Source organism: Triticum aestivum, chromosome 6B, assembly GCF_018294505.1.
Source record: "Triticum aestivum cultivar Chinese Spring chromosome 6B, IWGSC CS RefSeq v2.1, whole genome shotgun sequence".
Taxonomy (NCBI): domain Eukaryota; kingdom Viridiplantae; phylum Streptophyta; class Magnoliopsida; order Poales; family Poaceae; genus Triticum; species Triticum aestivum.
The window spans coordinates 485,521,389-485,534,307 of NC_057810.1; positions in this window are offsets into that span (position 1 = coordinate 485,521,389).

Below are 12,919 nucleotides of genomic sequence, written 5' to 3' on the forward strand. Positions count from 1 at the left end.
GGGATTCGTCCACAGAGGGTCGCTTCGCGCGCGCGAGGGTGCGTTCGAACGGGCGAACGACGCCGCGTCGAACGGTGGCAGAGGCACGGCCGGACTTGGCCGGAAACGGCGCCGGCGACGAGGTTTGCGGCGGCGGTCCTTGGGTGTGAACAGAACACGGCTCCTGGGGTGTTTTGAGAGAGCTAGGTGGCCGGGCGGTTTCCTGGGCGCGCCAGAAGCATGACGGTCAAGACGGAAGGGCTCGGGCGGCTGCGCTTCGAGCTGCACGCCAGCAATGGTGGACGGCAGCGCGTGGCGTCGGTGTCGGGTAGCTATGGGGCAGCAGCTCGCAAACAGAGGGGGAAGAGGAGAGGGAGAGACGCTCACGTAGGGGCTCACGAAGGCCGGTGCTCAGTTTAGTAGCAGAAGCAGTCGGGGGAGGTCGACGGAGTTCCGCGGCGGCCGGAGAAGAGGACGAAGGGGATCCGGTGCTGCAGCGCCTCCGAGCCCCAGCTGAGGCCACCGCTCGAAGGAGTCGACCCCGGCGGAGCTCGTGGACGTGCAGCCTAAGCTCGGGGTCGACGGTGGCCGCAGTGACGACGGGGGACGGCGGCGATAGCGCTCGGGTGAGGCGGGCGAGCGAGACAGAGAGGGGGAGGAGCGCGTGAATCTGGGAGGCGAGAGAGAGGAGACGTGGGTAATGAGTGGAGCAGGGGAGGAAGAGAGAGCCGGGGACCTTATCCCCTTGCCGACGCCGGTGAACGGGTTCGACGGGGCTCGCCCCTGTTGCGACCCCGGTCGGAGGAACAGGGAGTAGAGGTGACCCCGGGGCGGTGGTTGGTGGGCTGGGCCGGTCGGGTGGTCGAGGCCCAGGTCGGGGTTGGGGCCTTGCTCCTTTTTCTTTTATTTCTGATCTCCCTTTTAATTTTCTGTTTTCTTTTAACATCCTCCATTTGCATTTAAGCCACAAAAATGACTTTGCAAAAAAATGTGGAGGTGGACAGAACAAATACTAGGAAATAATGAGCGTTGCCACAAAAAGTTTGGGAGGCTTTTGAAATGTTTTGGATTTTTCATAAATTAGAAAAGCATTTTAATTAAAGCCTTGGCTACTGTTTTATTAGCTTAGGGCACTAAAACACACTCTAAAATATAGGTTTCAACATGACAAATAACCAGAGATTATTTGCCACACTTTGAACATTTCAGTTTTCAGGTTTGGCAAATATGAATTTTTGACTTCAGATTAGATTTGAATTTGAAGTGTGATTAGGATCAAGTGAAGATTAGCAACAGTAACATGGTGACATGGCACCATTAACAGGGGATTACTGTAGCATGACACTCGGGGTGTTACAACTAACAACATTGCAATCATGCTCATCATATAAAAACATTCTATAGATTTCTTCTTCTAGCACTTGTGCACAATTATCCTTTCCATCATACTCACGAAAGATATTAAAAAGGTGAAGCGTATGAGATAAACTCAACTCCATTTTTTTGTAGTTTTCTAAACTAGTGATAAAAACAAGAAACAAAAAGATTCGATTGCAAGATTTAAAGATATACCTCCAAGCACTCACCTCCCCGGCAATGGCGCCAGAAAAGAGCTTGATGTCTACTACACAACCTTCTTCTTGTAGACGTTGTTGGGCCTGCAAGTGCACATGTTTGTAGGAGAGTGGCAAATTTCCCTCAAGTGGATGACCTAAGGTTTATCAATCCATAGGAGGCGTAGGATGAAGATGGTCTCTCTCAAACAACCCTGCAACCAAATAACAAAAAGTCTCTTGTGTCCCCAACACACCCAATACAATGGTAAATTGTATAGGTGCACTAGTTTGGCGAAGAGATGGTAATACAAGTGCAAAATACATAGTAGATATAGGTTTTTGTAATCTGAAATAATAAAAACAGCAAGGTAACGAGCGGTAAAAGTGAGCGTAAATGGTATTGCAATGATAGGAAACAAGGCCTAGGGTTCATACTTTCACTAGTGTAAGTTCTCTCAACAATAATAACATAGGTAGAACATATGATAAGCCCTCAACATGCAATAAAGAGTCACTCCAAAGACACTAATAGCAGAGAACAAACGTAGAGATTATGGTCGGGTACAAAACCACCACAAAGCTATTCTTTCGGATCAATCTATAAAAGAGTTCGTACTAGAATAACACCTTAAGATACAAATCAACCAAAACCCTAATGTCACCTAGATACTCCATTGTCACCTCAAGTATCCGTGGGCATGATTATACGATATGCATCACACAATCTCAGATTCATCCAACCAACATAAAAGTACTTCAAAGAGTGCCCCAAAGCTACACCCGGAGAGTCAAGAACGTGTGCCAACCCCTATGCATAGGTTCCCAAGTGTCACGAAACCCGCAAGTTGATCACCAAAACATACATCAAGTGGATCAATAGAATAACCCATTGTCACCACGGTTATCCCATGCAAGACATACATCAAGTGTTCATAAAAGACTCAATCCGATAAGATAACTTCAAAAGGGGAAACTCAATTCATCACAAGAGAGTAGAGGGGGAGAAACATCATAAGATCCAACTACAATAGCAAAGCTCGGGATACATCAAGATCGTGCCTTAGAGGGAACACGAGAGAGAACACGAGAGAGAGAGATCAAACACATAGCTAGTGGTACATACCCTCAACCCCGAGGGTGAATTACTCCCTCCTCGTCATGGATAGCGCCGGGATGATGAAGATGGCCACCGATGATGGGATCCCCCTCCGGCAGGGTGCCGGAACGGGGTCCCGATTGGTTTTTGGTGGCTACAGAGGCTTGCAGCGGCGGAACTCCCGATCTATCTTCTGTTCTGGAAGTTTTAGGGTACGTAGGTATATATGGGTGAAAGGAGAACGTCAGTGGAGCTACGGGGGCCCCACGAGGCAGGGGGGCGCGCCCGGGGGGGAGGGCGCACCCCCACCCTCGTGAGCACCTCCCGTATCTTCTAACGTGGGGTCCAAGTCCATCAGGTGGGTTTCCTTCCAAAATTAACTTCTCCAGTTGATTTCGTTCCGTTTTGACTCCGTCTGATATTCCTTTTCCTCGAAACACTGAAATAGGCATAAAACAACAAATCTGGGCTGGGCCTCCGGTTAGTAGGTTAGTCCCAAAAATAATATAAAAGTGGATAATAAATCCCAATATTGCCTAAAACAGTAGATAAAGTAGCATGGAGCAATCAAAAATTATAGATACGTTGGAGACGTATCAACCACCATGCCCCACTCCTCCTCACCTTATCTCTCATCTTTCTCGAGATACCATTCTTCCGATAAAATTCTCGAGATACCATTTTTCCGATTAAATTCTCGAGATATCATTAGTTTTTACACATGGGATTACTCCTGCATGGGTCAGTCACAATAGGTGTTTTGTAAAAAAATGCATCTTGATGTTCCGTGCAATGCACGAGCATCTTGCTAGTCCATGAAAACAATGCATGGCAAATTTCACTGCGAACAAGGGATTCGAATCAGCTGGGAGGGGCTGTTTGGATCTTGCCCGATGTAGCCAAAATATTGGCGACCCTTTTGTCCACCGGTGCCTTTGCCACCGATGAACAAGGAATGGCTCAGGTGCTCATGCATCCTCCAGCACGCACGTTGGAGACGAGCTCGCACGAGCTATGCTTTTTTTCCCACCACGCCGCCCGAGCCGACCGCAGACCGACTGGCGACCTGCAAATTACGCCATCCAACCGTAGTCGCACACATTATGACATCAACTCAACCAACCGGACGAAACTCATGCAAATACAACAATATTTCATATAAAGAATGACAGAAATCATATAAAATACCAGATTTTCATACAAACATGAGGGAGTTCATTACATTCAAATGAACTACGCAGTGCTAGTTTTGGACAGCACAGGTATATAATACCTGGCCTAAATGGTTGCCCACCGATCCATTTGTGTTCCTCATGTCCGGAAGCACGATAACCAGACTTTCGGGAGCCCCAGAGGTATATTCTTCAGCGCAAAGGACGGCTCGCTTCCCCACTGCCAACCTGACATCGTTGGCTGATGCCCAAGATGATGGTGGAAGGGGGCTTCTCCGCTTCCGTGGAGCCCATGAGGGGTCGACGAAGGTCCTCGCAACAAAAGGATCCGGCAAGACACCTGTTGTGTACATCGGCGTCACCTCCACGGTGGCCTTCATGGGACCCAAGCAGCGGCGGACTCCCGTGTTCTACTTCTCCTCGATGATGGTGGCGGAGGCAGAGGCGCTGGCCACTGACTCGTCGCTCTCCGCGCACCTGGCTTGTGTCGCTACTTTCATGGCACGGCCGCCGGCATGGGAGTCTCGGCCACAGAAGTGGGAGACACGGTCACAAACATGGGAGGCGCGGTACGAGGCGGTGGGGTGGACGGCATCGACGACGCCCGTGCGCCGCTCCTCGTCGAGCTGGCCTGGAGCGGCGAGTTGCTGAACCGTGCACCGGCTTGGGGCGGCAACTAGCTCTGTCGGGCGAGGGGAGGGAGGTGGATCAGCGAGCTGCATAGCTCGTATCCGGTGGGCTCGGCGGGTCACCCAGCCGGCTTGGATGCGGGATAACTACTCTTGGTAAGCTATTGTAAGAGTGGACAAAATGGTGAAGGAGGAGATAGGGGAGCGGCGGAGGTGTGAGATTCTTGGCCGGCGTTTGGCCTCGTTTAAATAGGAGATTAAATAGACGATGGACGGGAGGAGCTCGGCCAGTGTTGCATTTAATGCCGGACCGGTCATGAACGGACGTGTGTCCAGAGTGGGTTTCTCGGCTTCCACACGGGCGGGTTTCATGGAGGCGTTTGAATGCGGCAAGGAGGCGTGTTCAGCCGGGCGTGCAGCGAGTGGCGCCCTCGACTCTGACGTACGACACCGTGCCGTTCTTCCACTGATTTGTGGGATCTTTGGGTACATGGCCTGCATGTCAGTGACCCAACGCAGGGAGCACACGATAGAGGAACTTTTGGTCGGCCAGGGCGGTCAGAAGCGGGCATTTCATAAACTGATGATTGTTCATTGAGTGTGACATCATCTATTTCATGTAGATAAGCCTACTATATAATGTAAGAGAACTTTTAAAATTTTCATATATACGTTGATAGCTCGTTCGATACGTTGTGATTCATAAAGACCGCTGCAAAGATCAATATTCTGCTTATGACAGATAAGATTGATTAATACTCGTAACAATCCATGTCCTTAACAAAGGGTGCATGCACGTATAGGTTGAGCATGTGTCTTGCGTTGTGTGATGTGTGCATGCAGGTGTGCGAGTGTTGCGTGCGTGCATGTGTACGTTTTGGTGTTGCATGCTGATACATCTCCATCGTATCTATAATTTTTGATTGCTCCATGCCAATATTATTCAACTTTCATATACTTTTGGCAACTTTTTATATTATTTTTGGGACTAACATATTGAAACAGTGCCCAGTGCTAGTTCCTGTTTGTTGCATGTTTTATGTTCCACAGAAATCCCATATCAAACGGAGTCCAAACGGGATAAATACGACCGGAGAATATTTTTGGAATATTTGTGAGATTTGGGAGGAAGAATCAATGCGAGACGGTGCCCGAGGGGGCCACGAGGCAGGGGCGCGCCCCAGGGGGGCAGGCGCACCCCTGACCCTCGTGGGCTCCCCGTAAGGCGGTTACTGCTCTTCTTTTGCCGCAAGAAAGCTAATTTTCGGAAAAAAAATCTTGGCGAAGGTTTCAATCCAATCGGAGTTACGGATCTCCGGATATATAAGAAATGGTGAAAAGGCAGAATCACAGAACGCAGAAATAGAGAGAGACAAAGAGACATATCCAATCTTGAAGGGGCTCTCGCCCCTCCCATGCAATGGAGACCAAGGACCAGAGGGGAAACCCTTCTCCCATCTAGGGAGAAGGTCAAGGAAGAACAAGAAGAAGGGGGCTCTCTTCCCCTTGCTTCCGGTGGCACCGGAACACCGCTGGGGGCCATCATCATCACCGCGATCTACACCAACACCTCCGCCATCTTCAACAACATCTCCATCACCTTCCCCCTTCTATATTCAGCGGTCCACTCTCCCTCAACCCGCTGTACCCTCTACTTGAACATGGTGCTTTATGCTTCATATTATTATCCAATGATATGTTGCCATCCTATGATGTCTGAGTAGATATTCGTTGTCCTATCGGTAATTGGTGAATTGCTATGATTGGTTTAATTTTCTTGTGGTTATGTTGCTGTCCTATGGTGCTCTCCGTGTCGCGCAAGGGTGAGGGATTCCCGTTGTAGGGTGTTGCAATATGTTCATGATTCGCTTATAGTGGATTGCTTGAGTGACAGAAGCATAAACCCGAGTAAGGGGGTTGTGGCGTATGGGATAAAGGGGACTTGATGCTTTAATGCTATGGTTGGGTTTTACCTTAATGATCTTTAGTAGTTGCGGATGCTTGCTATAGTTCCAATCATAAGTGCATATGATCCAAGAAGAGAAAGTATGTTAGCTTATGCCTCTCCCATATAAAACTTGCTACCGGTCTAGTAAAGTAGTCAATTGCTTAGGGACAATTTCACAACTCCTACCACCACTTTTCCACACTTGCTATATTTACTTTATTGCTTCTTTATCTAAACAGCCCCTAATTTTTATTTACGTGCTCTTTATTATCTTGCAAACCTATCCAACAACATCTGCAAAGTACTTCTAGTTTCATACTTGTTTTAGGTAAAGCGAACGTCAAGCGTGCGTAGAGTTGTATCAGTGGTTGATAGAACTTGAGGGAATATTTGTTCTACCTTTAGCTCCTCGTTGGGTTCGACACTCTTACTTATCGAAAGAGGCTACAATTGATCCCCTATACTTGTGGGTTATCACATGCATGTGTGCGTATGTGCGTGTGTTCGTGAGTGCATGTGTATGTGTCAGTGTTGCATGTCTGCACGTGTGCGTGTCTTTGTTATGTGTATGTGTCAGTGTTGCACGCCTGCATGCGTGTGTGTGTTCGTGCGAGTGTTGCATGCATGCATGTGTACGTGCAAGGTGAAGCTACACGTCAGTCGACTGACTTTTTCATCTCTGGTCAGTAGATTTTCCAGCCATTGGATACAAAATCAAGGGACTGCAGTTTATCTTCAACCTCCACCCCACTACTAGGGAAAAGCCTATACACAGAATCTTAGCAGCAGCGCGGATCAAAAAGGAGCGTTGATGCTAATTAGCAGTAGCGCGGGTGTGTAAAACTCGCTACTGACAAGCGTTTAGCAGTAGCGCGCTTTGTGTTACCCGCGCTGCTACAAATATCGACCGACAGTGCCCCCAAACTCCATTTAGTAGCAGCGCGGTCCCGCGAGCCGCGCTACTGCTATGGATTTAGTAGTAGCGCGCTTTTTCTGAGGTCGCTGCTGCTAATTTTCAAATGTGACACACTTTTTGTCCCGGTTAGCAGTAGCGCTTCTGCCAAAAACGCGCTGCTTCTACTTTTGTATCAGCAGCGCGTTTTACGTCCCGCGCTACTGCTAATCCGCACCAACCCACCACCTTTCCTCACCCGTCCCCTCCCCTCCCCCTCCTCTCTTCCCTTTCCCCTACCTCCCACATCCTTCCACTCTCACTCTTCTTCTTCCTCAACACTTCTCCCCCATTACTCTCCCTCTTCTACCTACCTTTCTCTCTCTTCATTACTCCTACCTAACTACACCATCTCCACTAATGCATCTCCTTTCTCTTTTTCCTTCCCCCTCCACTAGTTGAAGTTGTCTCCTCCCAAATTAGGTAGCTAGGTAGATGTAGTATTTAGTTAAGTGACCTATTTGCCCCCTAACTAGATCTATCTTTGTCAAGAAGAGCTTTGGGCACTTTTGGTCTCCCTACATCATCATCTCATCACCGTGCTCGATCTCGAGATAGAGGTGATGAAAATTTCATGCTTTTGCAAAATGGAAATATGTTTATGTGTGTGTGATATGTTGGTGGAAATTGTGTGTGTGGCATGAGTTGACGCCAAATTGTGCTTTTGAGTTGCCTATGTTTTGCCGAAATGTCGATTTATTTCCGTTTCGGCGAATTCCGGGCAAACTCTAGATCCATATATGTCCTATTTTTAGGGAAGGTCATGCCGAATTTTTGTATGACTTTGATGCATGCGCGCATTTTTATAATCAATTTGTTTTATTATTACCGTGCAGACGTTCATGAAGGTCAGTGGAACAATGGTGGACAGGTGGTTGCGGTCGGCGGTGCAGGACATGAAAGAAAATAATGTGACAGAGGTTTTATGTCCGTGTCGAAAATGCAAAGGAATAGTTTGGCTCAACCCCTATGACGATGGTCGTGTTGAAGCGCACCTGCTCATGACTGGTTTTATGGATGGCTATACTCGATGGATAACTGAAGATGAGGATGACGATGTTGAGGATGTCGATGGGGCAGGCAATGATGACACGGGGCAAGACGAAGAGATGATCGATAATGGCGGCGGGGAAGAGGCCGGACATGGCGGCGGAGAAGGGGCCGGACATGGCGGCGGAGAGAATGACATGGACTCCATGCAGCAGAGTTCGTCGGTACTAAGTTCAATCATGCGGGGCCCTCATGTTCAAGCATTGCTTCACAAGGAGACGAGTACTGAGAGAGCTGCTTCTAGAGAGGAGGCTAAGCTGGAGCAACTGGTGGTAGACTCGAACACTCCATTGTATGATGGTTGCAATCCTGAGGTGACCCGCTTGAGTTTCACGCTCCAACTCCTGAAGACGAAGGCTAAAAACAAATGGACCGACACTAGCCTCGATGAGCATCTCAAGTACCTAAAGGATGTTCTTCCCGCGGGTAATCTATGTCCTACTAGTGTTGATGAGGCCAAGAAGATCATGTGCCCTCTTGATCCGCCACACGTTAGATACCATGGATGCATCGATGATTGCATAATTTATCGAAAGGAGCACGCGGAAAAAACAAGCTGTCCGGTGTGCAATGCTTCTCAATACAAGAAGGCCGGGAAGAAATGTCCCCAGAAAGTTGTATGGTACTTACCGATCACTCCCCGTCTCCAGAGGTATTTTGTAGATCCCAAGGAAGCAAAGCTAATGCGCTGGCACGCGGAGAGGAAGAAGCCCGACGATGGAGATGATCCGAAGCTGAGACACATGAAGGATGGAAGCCAGTGGAGAGCGTTGAACAGCTTCTATCGGTATTTTGAATGTGATGCAAGGAACATCGTGCTCGGCGCGTGTACCGATGGCATGAATCCGTTTGGCAACCAGAACACCAAGCATAGCACATGGCCCATGTTTGTATGGATGTACAACCTCCCCCCTGGTTGTGCATGAAATCGAAGTACATTCACATGAGCATGCTTATTCAAGGGCCGAAACAACCAGGAAATAATATTAATTTGTATCTGGGGCTACTTCAAGAGGAGTTAGACATGTTATGGAAAACACCGGCCAAGCCATGGGACGCCAGCAAAGGCGAGTATTTCAACATGAGAGCCATGCTGATCACGACAGTGCAGGACTATCTCGGTTACGGATATGTGGCATGCCAGGATGATACGACGTCTCAGCAGCTAACGTCAAGGAAAGATGGCGGGTCTGGGAAAATCGTGTACATGGGGCATCAAAGATGGCTTGAACAGGACGACCCATGGAGAAACCATGGAGATCTATTCAATGGTCACGCTGAGCATCGAGGACCTCCACGTAAGCGGAGCGGTGCCGAAATCGATGAGCTGTTGAAAAACTGGAAGGAGTGCCCCGCGCCGGGAAAGATGATGAGAAAGGCGTCAGAGCCGCTGCTGAAGGTATGGTAGACGAGGTCTGTGTTCTGGGACTTGGAGTACTGGCACAAACTCGATACACCTCATTGCCTTGATCGATGCAATGACTTTGACAGAGCAAACTTGGTAGTGCTACAACACCTAGACGAGGTAGATCCTTTCGTGGCACTGCACAAAGAAATTATCGCAAAGAAGTATCGTGACCGGGGGGTATGCAGGACGGACGCCGAAGTTACTAGAGAGCACAACCTTCGCCTCGATCTTTTTCCAAAAATTAGCTTTCTTGTGGCCAAAGAAGGGCATCAACCGCCTTACGAGGGGCCCAGGAGGGTGGGGGCGCGGCCACCTAGAGTGGGCGTGGGCCCCTGTCTCATGGCCACCTTGGGCACCGTCTCGTCTTGGACTCCGTTTGATATGGGGTTTCTGCGAAACATAAGACATGCAACGGACAAGAACTTGCAGTGGCACTGGATCAATATGTTAGTCCCAAAAATAATATAAAAAGTTGCCAAAAGTATATGAAAGTTGAATAATATTGGCATGGAACAATCAAAAATTATAGATACAACGGAGACATATCACTCCCTCCCCCACTGTAGCGACCAGACCTCAAAAGGTCAAGTCTCTGTGCATCAGTGTCATCCTTGGATCGGTAATGCTGACAGGCAGTGTACTCGAGGAATTGTAACAGAGTGTCAATCACACACTTATTACATTGAGTCCTCATAAAGAGTGTTATTGCATAAATAACTCATGGCCGAAGGCCATCTAAACTAGATAACAACGGAAGGCTTCGAAGATAAATGAGTCCATCAACTCCAATGGCATAGCTGATTGCAAAACAATGACCTATCGCACCTTATTCATCGTCTGAGTAGTCTGCAACATAAGACGTTGCAGCCCTAAACGGGTCAACACATGGAATATGCTGGCATAGTTACACTGTAAAGAAAGGATAATGCAAAGACTATAGCTACCTGCAATATTTGGCTGTCGAGGCTATAAGTTTCATGATTTTGCATAAAGCTAGTTTTTCATACAACAAAGGAATAAATTTATTTAACTACTCCCATGTTGCCCATTATTTGAGAAGGTTCCTCCAACTCAAATCCCAATTAAAAATATCATCATTAACCCATCATCATGATTAATTAAAGTAACGTGATGAGATCACATCAATAGATTCAAGTACTAGATACTCAAGATGCCCATAACCGGGGACACAACTAACCATGATTAGTTTATACACTCTTTAGAGGTCTGCGCACTTTTCCCCACAAGACTTGACCGCATCCATGATCGGATGATCGAGACATAGCCTTTCTGAAGCATTAACTCTCTACTCTGGGTAGACAGTACCACCTACAACCCTCTACATCTGCTGGTCTACCTCTTCAAGAGCTCAGGCAACTTACTCAACTATGCCAGAGCCCATAATGGCTTGTGGCTGCCACACAGAAGTTTCTAGAATGAATAATCTTATGATCCCTTTGAGCCTGGGTGGCATTCCATAGGATAATCACACGGGTACTCTAGGATTTCCAAAACATACAACACTGGGTACTCCAGGTGCCTCAATCAATCCACCTAGATTTGTATTAAAGTTGCCACCTTAAAGTTATCCAGTTAAAATATCTCTCAAACATCCATGTGTGAATCACAATCCAATCCCCGTCTACGTGCATGGATAAGCAATAATAAGCATAACGTATATTGCCGGGGTGATCAAAAGGTATTAGGTTCCTACCTCAAGTATTACAACCAAAACCACATGTTCCCAATCCTACCAATGCAAGTATTTGTGGGGCAAAACTAATGCATAGTAAAAACTGGGTATAAAAGAGTATGATCAAAGTGTAACTTGCCTTGCTGATGATCTGCAAACTCTATAGATTCTTATTAGCAAGCTTCGCACTCTGGGTAATCTAGCGTAGACAAACAATAGCATACATAAGCAATCACTCAATCGAAACACGAGAAAGCTTGAGAAAAGACCCAAATCGAACACGAAACAAGCAACGTCTTAAACTAACAAGAGTCAAAGCCTAACAACATTATCAACATGTGAATTAGATCTTAACAGAAAGTACAAATGATTAGCTACGGTTTGCAAAAAGATTCAACTCAAACGGACCAACAAAACTCAAGATACAAACGAAACAAGATCGTTTACTAACCTGGACTAAATTAAAATTTTACAGTACCAAAATCATGTTCAAGTTGATTAACTGGAAATAGGGCTTCAAGACGAAGATTTAGGCGCTGGTTTCATCTAATTTGGATAAACGAGTAAAACGTTATAGTAGTTTGAAGATAAGGGCAGGATCGCGATAAGAAATAATTGCAGATAAATCCCTGGAAAATAAAACGAAACAAACAGACTAAAGAACAAATGTTCGCTGTCTGAACCTAACCGGCGAACAACGTTCGTTAAAACAAACGAATGGATGGATGTCCGCTAAATAAATAAATCGACGGAAAACTGAACCGATCAATTAAAAAAATAGATCTAGTTTTTTTTCTAAAAAACCCGACGGTTTTTACCTAAACTATGGGGACCCCGACTCATAAGTCGAGATCACCGAATGCACGTGTACAGCTAAATAACAAGAGTCTTACATCCATTCATACTGTCTTACACAAATTATGACCATTATGGTCAAGTCTTACATTGATAAAGCCTTAAGTGCTGAACATCAAATCAAACACAAGCAGCGGAAATCTTCATCGATAAGTAGAACCCACGCCATCTGCCTTAACCCTACAGGCATTCTGACTGGGAAGCGTCCTAGTTCGCGTGTTTGTCTCCAAAGAACTCTTCCTCGAACTCCTGTTCTTCCATGCCTGGTCAATTAAATAACCAGTGGCAAGCCAATGAGTACTTTTAATGTACTCGCAAGCAACCCATGATTGGAACAAGGCACAACAATGCAATGATATAGTTCTAAGTAAGTATCTGCAGAAAGCTAGTTTTGAGTGCAATGACATGATCTATCAGCATGTAAAGTATGCATCATGGGAGTTCAGATATCCATATGAACAAGTTACAGATATCAACATAAGCGGAGTTGGACACCAATCCAACTTGATCATCGGGTCAAGCCATCTAACTTAACCTAATTAGTTTTATCAACTCACACACACGGTTGTGAAACTCTGGAC